The sequence below is a fragment of the Camelus bactrianus genome, chromosome 11 (assembly GCF_048773025.1).
Source record: "Camelus bactrianus isolate YW-2024 breed Bactrian camel chromosome 11, ASM4877302v1, whole genome shotgun sequence".
In the NCBI taxonomy this organism is placed as follows: domain Eukaryota; kingdom Metazoa; phylum Chordata; class Mammalia; order Artiodactyla; family Camelidae; genus Camelus; species Camelus bactrianus.
Window position 1 is genome coordinate 82,729,309 of NC_133549.1, and position 12,353 is coordinate 82,741,661.

Here is a 12,353-nt window from a genome sequence, read left to right on the forward strand (position 1 = left end):
TGCAGGGAGAACAATGGGACGTGTCACGTTTCATCAGATCCTAAAATGCCACAGATTGAGAAAAAGAAAACAATTAACTTTTAAGACATACCTCAATTTCAGAGATGTTGAGGGAAAAAAAAAAAAAAAGGTGCGTTGCAAAATGGACCCTTTTCAGACTTTAAGGGTTGCCCTAGGCTTGATACCTTTACCAGTCCTTGACCAAAGACCTTTGGAAATTCTCAGTAATTGTCAATTGTATTCAATTGATAATTCTGTCACTCATTTAGCAACAACTTTGGGTTACAGATTATTTGTTGAGTGCTTGAGATTTTACAATTCTTAAAATTCTCACCTATTCCGTGGGTGCTATATAATTTCTATATGGATTGTTTAAGATCTTAAGATCAAAATACTGGTGAATATGTGATCACTACTTGTAGTCACACTTCCAAATTATAATCTTTTGTTCCTCCCTCATCCCCCATCCTAACAGCCAGAGTTAGAGGATAAAGAAAAATATGGAAGTTCACCTTTGCAGCTCCATGACCTTCCATTTCATCGTACTTTCAATGGGGAGAAAGGGTCATAACTGAGCACAGAGTGCAAGGCTGACCCAGGTAATGAGAGCCAGGGAAAGTCCAAAGCAACATGCCCGAACTAGTTGCGAAAGTAAAACTGGCATTGGGTTGGTACCTGAGAGCAGGTGATACCAACAAGAAGGTTCAAGAGGTAGATCTGGGAAAAGCTAATACTTAGGGAACATGTGGCAACTGATCAGCATGGGCTACAGAAATCATCTCAGGGTTTGGACAGCTAATCAAAATGGCTAGTAGAGAAAGGATTAAGAATGTGCTTTTGTTAAGCATCTCTCTGGACAACATTAAAATGCTAGAAAGGATTTTTTTTTTTACACATATAAAACCACAGTAATAAAGGGAACAAGAGAAAAACCATCAGTAAACAGGCAGTCTCAACAATTTGGAAGGCAGAAAGAGGATAGCTGTTGTATCAGAGCAGAAGCAGGCACTAATCATACTGGGGCATTGAGGATAAGGACAAGACAGAACCAGTTTGGCTTCAGGCTCAGAAATGCTTAATACTGTGAAGGACAGGAGAGAGACATAAAGCAAAAGCAATGTGATTAATGGACAGTTGAATATGAGACATTCCCCTCATTCCATACGCATGTGCTCTCCTCCCAACCCCTGTGCACTGTCAACTGGGGAATTACCCTCCAGCAAGAGATGGGAAATTTCTTCTCTGAAGAAATTGAATGGCCCCAAGGGACAGAACTGTATTCTGGCTTTTGTGAATCCAGCAGTAAAGCAGTTGTCTTCCAGCTTCAATACACTTGTAACAGAGCTTCAAAATTCATGACGTAAAACCTGATAAAAATTTGAAATAGATACAGGCAAATTATCAATTGTAGTTACATATTTCAACCCTCCACATACCTCATGGGGCAAGTCTCAGCATGTGCCACGCATAGGCAGGACCTGGGTTTGGGCCAACTGGGCTGGGTTTGAAGGTCTGAGCAATCTTACTATTAAGGTCCGTGGCCTTACCGGCTCCAAAGAGAAAAGACACAGAGACCTAGACATGGGAAGGGAGTATGCCATGTGACAGCAGCATTGAAGATTGGAGCAGCTGCAAGCCAAGGAGCACCAAGGATGGACAGCCACGACCAGAAGCTAAGAGAAAGGCTTGGAATAGATTCTCCCCTAGAGCCTTCAGAGACAGCGTGACCATGGTGACATCTTGATTTCAGATTTCTAGCCCCTAGAACTAGAAGAAAACATTACTTTAAGCCACCCCAGTTTTAGTACTTTGTTACTGCGGCCCTGAGAAATGAATACAAAAGTTGTCCTGAGACAATCAACTTTTACATTTGGGGAGAAAAAAAAAAAAAAACACTAAGGCAGATCATTACTCTATATCATAAAATATAAATATATTCCAGATAGATTAAAAATCCAAACATGAAAAGCAAAACTTCAGCCTTTTGGAAGAAAATGTAGAATATCTCTGTAACTTCAGTGTAGAAAAGAATTTCTTAAACAAAACACAAAAAGTAAAAAGACCTAAGAAAAGATGGATGTATTTGCATTAAAGCTGAAAGCTTCTGTGAAATATAAGGCAGCATAAATAAAAGATAAGCCATAGACTAGGAGAAAGTATCTGTAATGGAATATAGTCAACAAATAAATGTACAAATTATATAAAGAAATCCTAGGAATGAAAGGACAAGTGATCTAGTAAAAATACAGGCAAAGGATATGAACAGGCAATTCACAGAACTGAAAACAAATGGTCAATGGATAAAAGAATGGATTAAAAATTGTGATAAATTCAGACAATGGGACACTATGCATAATTCAATCAGTTCTATATTTACCAACATGGACAGATCTCAAAATACTGAATGAAATGCAAGTTGCAATTTAAAACATTTGTGTACAAAAGACAAAGCAATACTATATATTATTTATGGATACATACGTGTATTCAAAAATTAAAAACATGAACTGAAAAGCTGCCACATTCATCATGTTTGCCTCTGGAAAGGGAGGAAAATAGGACCAAGTATAAGATCCAGACTGAAGAAGGAAACCAAGGGAACTTGAATTTCATCTGTCATATTCTATTTATTTCATTAAAATGAAATTTAAAGAAAAAATGTTAAATTGACTAAATCAGTGGTAAATACTGCTTATTCAAGTGTTCTCTGACATTTTCTGGATCTTTTAAACTTCTGAAAATTAAAGTAATAATGAAAAAGAAAAAGGATACAGAATTTGAAAGAAGACATAAAACTGTCTATTTGCTATGACATTATTGTCCAAGTAGAAAAGTGTAGGAATCTCTGAAAACATTTTTACAACTAACAAATGAGTTAAGCAAGATCACAGGATACTAGCTCAATACTTTAATAGCAGTTGAAAGTTAAAATTAATAATAGAATACCATTTACAGTAGCATCAAAAACATGAAATTTGAGGGGGGGGATAAAATTATCAGAATATGTGTATGGTCTATACACCTAAAACTATAAAACAATGCTTAAAGAAATTAAAGAAATTTTAAATAAGTAGAGAGATACACTATATTCATGAATTATAAAACTCAAGACCCTAGAAAGCCAAGACAATTTTAAAAAAAAAATTCAAGACTTTTCTAAAACTGTAAAGCTATAGTAATCAAAGCAGTATGGTACTGGAGTTAGGATAGACATATAAATAAATGGAACAAAATTAGGCCCACTCATATGTATCTAACTTTTTAATCAAAGATGAAAAGATAACTTGATGAGGAAAAGATAATGTTTTCAACACATGGTGCTAGAACAACTGAATATCCATATGAGAAAAAATGAACAATGTAAACATAAGCACAAAAACCATAAAGTGCCTAGAAGAAAATCTTTATTAGATAGAATACAAAAAAAAAACACAAACCTAAAAAGGAAAAACTGGAAATTTGGACTGCATCAATTTTAAAACTTCTGCTCTTTGAAACTTCATATGAACAAAATGACAGTTTTGGACTTATTGCCAGTGATTAGATTCTTGTCTCATTGCAGAAAGAATTCAGAGACAAGACACAGAAGTCTAGAAAGCAAAGTGAAGATTCATTAGGTGATAGTACACTCTCAAGGGAAGAGCAGGCAGACTCAGGTGAGTAGCTGCTCTGAGTTTCTTTGGCAAGGTGGTTACATCAAGTGTAAAAATGAATGGGCAGAATATTCATTGGGAGGAAGAGATTTGAGGTTGTATTTCCTAATTTTTGTCCCAACTCCACCTTCCCGAAGGGAGAAGGGGTTTTTGTCTTTATTTAGTCTGAATCAGAAACATGGTATTGGTTCATAATGAGTACTTCTAATCTGCAAGGCTAATATTATTGTAATGAGAGCATAATAAGCAAAAGGTTACATTCGGATGCTGGAAATTCCTGCCCTTTCCCAACTTTCTTTGTTAGCCGCCAGGACACCTGTCACCCCAAAATGTGTGATTTCTTATCAGCGGAGAGGTTCCTGCTTTTCTTTTTCTGCCCAAGGACCCCCATTGTTCACAAGATGTATGGTTTCCTGCCATTTGGCCCATGCCCCACTCTCTCCACTCATATCTAGCTATCTGCCTCCTCTAATAGACTGGGAGAAAATAGTTGCAGAACATATAAAGGAGGATTTGTATCCAAAATATACATTGAACTCTTACAACCCAGGAATAAAAAGACAAACAATCTAACTAAAAAGTAGACAAACTATTTGAATGGGCATTTTATTTAAAAAACATACAAATGGCCAGTAAGCACATGAAAGGATACTCTGTATCATTAATGACTAGAGAAGTGCAAATTTCAACCACTATTTGGTACAATATTTTTAATATTGGAAATTTTTCCAATTTTCCAGTATTATCTTTATAGAAATTATTTAAATCTATGTCAATCCTTTAATAGGAAGTACACAAACAAGATGTGATCCATCAATCAGTTGTTTATTTTTATGAAATTGTAATGCAATGAATTTAGTTTGAATATTTTGTCCATCCAGATAAATGCTGGCATATATCCTATCAAATATTATGTCTTAATTTCTAATAAATGATAATAATTTTGCAGTTTTTATTTTTTAGTCTTGTCAGATTACTTCCATGATGCCTAATTTCTTCCAGGTGAAAGATAACGCAACTTAAAATTTTAATAACAGGATAAAATTCTTTGTTTATACCTCTTTATTGTAAAATATAACACATATAGAGTAGTGCATGAAACACAACTATACACCACTCAGGTAAAAATTAGACTATTGCCAGCACCCCAGAAGATCTCCATGTAACTGTCCCTGGTTACATAATTCCTTAAATGTAACCAATATCCTGGTAAACATTTCTACAGTTTTCTTTGTGTACTAGAATGAACTCATTTGCAATTAGTTTTCTACACTCAACTTGTGTGTCAGATTCATCCAAGTTCCATGTGTAGGTATAGTTCACTCATCTTCATTGCTATCTAATTGTCCACTGCATGAATGGATGATATACCTACATCTATATCTAGAACTACATAGATAGATAGATAGGTCTCTAGGCTTATGGTTTTGTTGCCTATACTTCAATTAGCTGGATGCTGTAGCATATGTTATTTTTCTATCTCTGAAATATAGACACTCTTGAAAAAACAGCTACAATACTTGAGAAATTAATAATCCCTGAATATCATGAAATATCAGCACTGTTCAAACTTCCCTAATGGTCACACAATTTTTAAAATCTTGATCAAATTCATTCATATTTATACACATACTTATCATATTCATTGCACTTCATTCCTTCCTTAATCTGAGTCATTCCATCTGAGATTATTTTTCTTTTTTGGAGAATACTTATAAATATTCTTTTAGCCCAAATCTTCTGAGAGAAAACTCTTACTTTGTCTTCTAAAAATATCTTTATTTGGTCCTCATTCTTAAAAGGCATTTTTTCACAGGGATGTAATATACAGCACCAGGAATATGGTCAATATTTTACAATAACTTGGTATGATATATAATCTATAAAAATATCAAATCACTGTGTTGTACACCTGAAATTAATATAATACTGTAAATGAATGATGCTTCAATTTTTCAAAAAGTCCATTTTTGTGTTAAATATAATTCTATTGTATTATATCTGAAAAAGTATTTTTAAAAAGATTTTGAGATCTAAGATGATGTTTTCTGCCTCCAGAGGAATTTTGCTTGCTTCTGACAGGAAACTTGAGGATATGAACACTACTTGATATCTTTAATAGAATTTCCAGACCTAAGAATGTTCTAGAATTCTCAAACATCGTGAAGTCTGGCTGCAGTTTGTGGGAAGGCTGATTGATTCCTGCTCATCTTACACATATGAAAGTCCTCGATGGGCCCAATCAAGGCAGAGATGTTTCTGGGTTTCTTTTTTTTTTTTTTAATGGAGGTACTAGGGATTGAGCCCAAGACCTTGTGCATGCTAAGCGTGTGCTCTACCACTGAGCTATTTCCCTCCCCAAGGCAGAGATGTTTTATCATGGTCCATCTCATCTATGACCCACAGATGTCTCTTTTTGTCCTATTATCCCTGCAGCATCCTAAAAAGAAACCTCAGCCTGTGACTTCTCTCAGATCAACCTGTGGACTCCAGGATTAAAATGGTCTCATGTGTGGGGCTGACATCTTAGAAATTCTTTTCATCTCACATCCCAGTAATCACTGTCTTATTAGTTATTTGATGTATTTAGGGAGATTTTTTTTTAATGTTTTGATTAGCTTTGTCAATTTCCTTCAGCACACAGGTTGGTCAAAATTATCTTGCGTATCTTTAATAGAATAAGTCCCCTTCAGTAGCAAAAAGAGAAGCTATCCAAATGTCCAAAAATAGGGTATGTGTAAAATCAAATGTAGTTTTGAAAAGTGAGAAAACTACTCGGCTATTAAGAATACTGTCAAGAATAAAATAGGGACATGGACAAATTCACAGCATATCATAGCATTTTAAATACAAGTTACACAGGAATATGTAAGGTATGAGCTCATTTTTTTAATTATACACATATCCTAAAATCTAAACACTGAACTATAAGAAACATAGACAAAATTCAAACAACACAAACCAACTACCCACATATAGCAGTCAGAACACTCTGCATCAGAGATGTTATTCCAAAGACCTTAAAAAAACCTTTTAATGACATGATTGCATACCAATTTTCCCATAGGGACTAAATGCAACCATGAAAATACATTTGTGTGGATCATAACTCCACACTCCAGCCTAATTTTTAAATGCTACTTTCTATTTTCTAAGCATTATTCAATAAACCAGTAGAACTATATATCACGGTGTTACTTAAAATTTCTTCTCACCTTCTGGTGGTGGTTCAGGTAAGTCTTCTACATGACCTTGGGACAACTGGATGATATTTTTATGGGATTTTAAAATTATAACATTGAACATTAAGAAAAAAGCCAAAGTCAATAATTTAACTCCAAATCCTCCAAATCATAGAAGGAACAATGCAGTTCATCCTTAAGATACTGACACATGGTAGTTCTTCCCTTTACTGGCTGAAGTGCTACTACCACACAGCCAAAAACACAGCTTACAACTGACTAAGCATGGCAGCTTTAAATTGTGTGATACCAGAAAGTTATAAAGTATAATCATAGTTATAGGTTTGTATATTCCTATTTTAAATAGGTAGGGAAACCTAACCTTTCTTCCTGTGGACTAATCTTTACACTGCAAAAGTCAGTTCCTATCTCTAATTCTTGTTATCTTCATCTTTATCACAGAAACACCCTTATCTACTATGTCCAGCTCAGACAATTTGAAGTTGAGCATTAATGGCACAGATCTGGTGCATAATATGTGCTCAAATGCCTATAAGTACCACACCACTACCTACCACCACAGACAGGGATGTAAGCGCCAAGATGGGAAGTGAGTTGCCTAAGGTCCTCTGAGACAGTAGAGCACGACTAGATCCCGATGCTGAGTTGGAATTGTTGGTCATTAGGTCTGCACCCCATCTGAACTCCCTGGCAGAGGGACACCTTCTTAGTGTATTAATTAAAGTTTGTTCAGGGTTCGTTCCACTCTTCCAGATATGTATAATTCTACCCATTTATGGAGGAGGAGATGGTTCCAATTGGGGGTGGAGGGTAAGGAGGGGATTCACTGGATATTCTATGGCCTGTAGGCTGATTTTAGGCATCTGTTATGAATGTTTATGCCCCCCAAATTCATATGCCAAAGCCCTACCCCTAGTATGGCTGTATTTGGAGGTGGCACCTCTATGGAAATAATTAAGGTTAAATGAGGTCATAAAGGTGGAGCCCTGATCCAATAAAATTAGTATCCTTATTAAAAAGACACCAGAGACACTGCTTCACTCTCTCTCCCTCCCTCTCGGGGCCCCCGCAAGCAAACAGCAAAGAAAGGCCATGTGAGGACACAGTGAGAGAGCAGCCACCTGCAAGCCAGACACGGTCCTCCCCAGAAAGCAGATCTTCCAGCATGACAATCTGGGACTTGTCGCCTTCACAACTATGAGAAAATCAATTTCTGTAGTTAAGCCACTCACTCTGAGGTATTTTGTTATAGCAGCCTGAGCACGTTAATACAGACTTGGGCACTGGGAAGCAGGGTGCTACCAAAACCTGAATATGCGGACATGGCTTTTGAACTGGGTAATGGGCAGAGACCAGAAGAGGTTTGAGGTGCATGCTACAACAAGCCTAGATTGCCTTGAAGGGATTGCTGGTAGAAACGTGAACATGAAAGGCAATTCTGGTGAAGACTCAGAAAAGAGGAAAGCAACAGGAGAAAGCCTCTATCACCTTAGAGAATACATATAACATGAATAGAATGTCAGTAGAAATACAGAAGTTAAAGACGCTTCTTGTAAGGTCTCAGATGGAAAAGAAAAAACATGTCATTGAAACTGAAGGAAAGGAGACCCTTGTCATAAAGTGGCAAAAAACTTGTCTAAACTGTGTTCTAGTGTTTTGTGCAAGGTATAATATTTGAGCAATGAAACTGGATACTTAGCAAGGAGATTTCTAACCAAATTGTTGAAGGTGCAGCCTGAGTCCTCCTGCCTGTTTACAGTAAAATGTGAGAGGAGAAAGATGAATTGGAGAAGAAATTGTTAAGCAAAAAGGAAGCAGAGCTTAAAGATTTGGAAATCTCTCAGTCTGTTTATATCATAATAAATGAGAAAACGTGTTCTGAAGAGAACACCAACGATGTGGATAAAGAGATTAGGAGATTGTGTGAGCTGTCAGTTTGAACAGAAGAGGATGGAGATGAGACAAAATGAAGGAAGCCCACCAGACCTCTTAGATTTTACAGGACAGGCCAATAGACCTATTCAGCTGAAAATATACTCTGTTCTTCAAGGAAAGGGAAGAATGACACAGAAGGTGCTTTAGAGATCATCAGGGCTTCCCCTTCGCTTTAAACAGGCAGGCTGTCAATGCCCAGAGCCCTGGGGACAGGCTTGCAGGTGAAAGATTAGAAACCTTACTAACAAAATGGTTTCCCTAATGTCAAGGCTGTTTGCTGCTATTTGCTGATTCATTCTGACGCGTCTTTTTTTCTTTCTGTTTATTTGCTCAACTGCTTTCCTAAAGTAGCCCCTAACCTTCCCTATACATTCTTTTACCCAGAAAAGCTTATTTTCTTAACCTAGAAGCTGTCTTCCAGAAAGAAGGTCATGGGTTGATAACCTCAGAAGAATGGACAGGCCCTAAGGAGTTTTCCATGACACCAGATGGACTTACAAAGATTCAGAAGAATACAGCACCACAATCTGCCCCTGATTGTTATCATCCTTCTGTTTCATCCAGTTTTCCTATGAAACCTCAAGACCTCAACCCCAAGATGGATTCACAGTCTCTGCGGCATTTGCCTGGCAAAGCAATGAAGCTGCTCTTTTCTTACACTCCCCAAACTCTGTCTCTGAGTCAGAATTTGTCTTTTGGGGCACAAAGGCCAGTTTTTCCACAACATAGGGGCAGGATTATAAAGAAGAGCTACAGGGGCTGGGCCACCGCTTAAAGCTGTGGGGGCAGGGCTGCTGCCTCAATGGATCTGAAAGGACAGTGGATCCAAGAGGATAAACCTTGAGCCTTAAACTTACTAGAATTTGTCTCACTAGGTTGTTTGGGACACATCACCCCTTTCTTCTTTCCAATTTCTCCTTTTTGGAATGGGACTATCTATCCTATGCCTGTCCCACCATTGTATTTTTTGGAAGCACATAACTTGTCAGGTTTCACAGGTTCACAGCTGAAGAGGAATTTTACCTTCAGGATACACTGTACTCAAGTCTCACCTATGCCTGATTTAGATGATATCTAAAAGCCATCCACTTAGGGTTTTGACTTTATTATAGAGTTGATGCTGGAATGAATTAAGATTTTGGGGGCTGTTGGGATGGAATTAATGTATATTGAATGCAAGAAAAACACAAATTTTGCGTGCCAGGGCCAGAAATATTATGGAGTGAGTATTTGTGTCTCCTCCCAAATTCACCTGTTGAAGCCCTGACCCCACAGTGTGGCTATATTTGGGGACAGAGTCTCAAAGTAATTAAGGTTAAATGAGGTCATAAGGGTGGAGCCCTCACCCAAAAGGTTAAATGTCTTTATAAGAAAAGACAACAGAGAGCTTGCACCACTCCCCTCCCCAACTTGCATGCATGCACAGAAGAAAGGCTGTGTGAGGACACAGAGCCCTAACCAGAAATGGAATTTGCCAGCACCTTGAACGTGGATTTCTAGCCTCCAGAACTGTAAGAAAATAAATGTCTTTATTTAAACCACCAACTCTGTAGTATTTTGTTACAGCAGCCCAAGAACACTAATACAGACTCACAAATATTGCCAACTCTTATCCACTCCCAGTATCTCCATGGTGTCTTCAAAAACCATACCAAAAGGGGAAGAGTTGATGGTCTTCGGATCTGAAGGAGGAGGGGATTTGACTCATAGGAACTCAAATGGTTCCCAGCTCTGTATGAGCTCTGAGAGTTGTCTTAGAGTTCCCCAATAATTGTTCCTTTGCCAGCAGCTGATTTTTGCCAAGCCTTGAAGAGACTTGCAGATGGGTACTCAGATTTCTCAAGTTCTTTTTCTGCTATCTCCCTCTCCAGTCTCTACCCCACATATTACAGCTGCCTTGCGCTCCCTGAACTCTGAAATATCTCTTCTTTATTTGTTAGCAGATGGAGGGACCCCTTAATTAGGAGGCTCATCAAAGTGTGGGTTCTTGCCGCTGGCTGTAAAAGAATTCACACAGCAGAGACAGGGGGGCAAAGTGAACAGCTGCTTTATTGCTCAGAAGTGGAAAGGGAAGGAAAGTGCTCAAGCAGGGAGAAAGGAAGAAAAGCACTTGAGCAAGGAAGAGTCATTCGAGTGCAGAGCCGTCAGCCAGGATGGGCAGCAGAGACAGCTCTGGTCCACGTGGGGCCAGGTGGACTTTTATGGGAAGCGTCTAACATCATGTCTTCCTTCCAGGTGTGGTGGAGCCAATCAGCCCTTGTTGGAGTTTTTCAGTCCTCGTATGGGCTTTTCTGGTGGTTGTCATGACAATCATCAACTGACATGGCACTGGTGTGTCACTTAGCATGTTAATACATTACAGTGAAAGTATAATGAGGCTCAAGGTCCCCTGCAAGTCAGATCCTCTGCCATCTTGGGCTCCATAGGCTCTAACCAGTTCTTGTTTCTTCTCTGCAGCTGCCTCCAGAGACATGAATAAGAGTAATTTGTTTCAATTTGAGGAAGGGGCAGGGGTATTATCCTAGGGGCAAGAGCCTTGCAAACAAAAAGGAAAGTTGCTTTTAATCAGTATGCCTGCAATCTAGTGGACCCGGAATCCCTTCAAAAATACTATCTCCAAAGATTCCATTCAGCCATGAAAGTTTTAAAGGGAAATGAAGGAATAATCTCAGCTAATCATCAAGATAGGTGGTCAGAGTTGTTGCCATCCTCCAATGTCTGGAGGCTTGTCCTAATCAACGGCTTAAACCTGCTCTTCTGTGAATCAGGGAGGCCTGGGAGACTTCAGCTTTTCTATAAACAAGAGGTGGGTGGGAGTGGGCACAGGGTCCTGCTCCCTTTCATGCTGAGTAAGGGTATGTTTGGAGTTATCCCTGTGTATAACCATCCACGGTCTGGGATTTCCTCCTGACAGTGAGCTGGAGCAACTTTAGGGATGATAATGTAAAGGGGAGCAAAATCTGCCACCCCAAAATGTGTCTCTGGCATGAGGATTAATTTAGGCTGATTACTTTTAGGAAACAAAAGACTCAGGAAGTCTTTCTTTTTACCTACTCCTTAGCTGCCTAAAGAATTTAGATAAAGGAGGCTTGTCCCTACTAAAGCTATCACCAGGGATCTCTGCAAAGAATATGGATTAGGTGTGGTGGGGGAAACTGCAGGGCCTAGAGATAAGAGTCCACTCTGTGTCCCCTTGTCTCCACATAGCCCAGGAAACATGTGTTTACCAACCATCTGCTTCTCCATCTCCAGGTGAATTGCCTTCCTCCCCTTTGAAGACCCAAGCCACTATCCCCAACATCCTCTTTTGTCTTCAGCTGAAGATAGTATTTAAGGTGATAACTTCAGCCATTTTGGTGAATTACTCATTTTTCCCATGTTTCCTGGGTCTCTCCCATGTATGTATGTTATTAAACTTTGGTTTTCTCCTGTTAATCTATCTCATGTCAGTTTAATTTTTGTTTGCTTGTTTGTTTTCAAATTTTATTTTTTATTGAAGTGTAGTTGATTTACAATGTTAGTTCCAAGTATACAGCAAAGCATTTCAGATATATACACACAC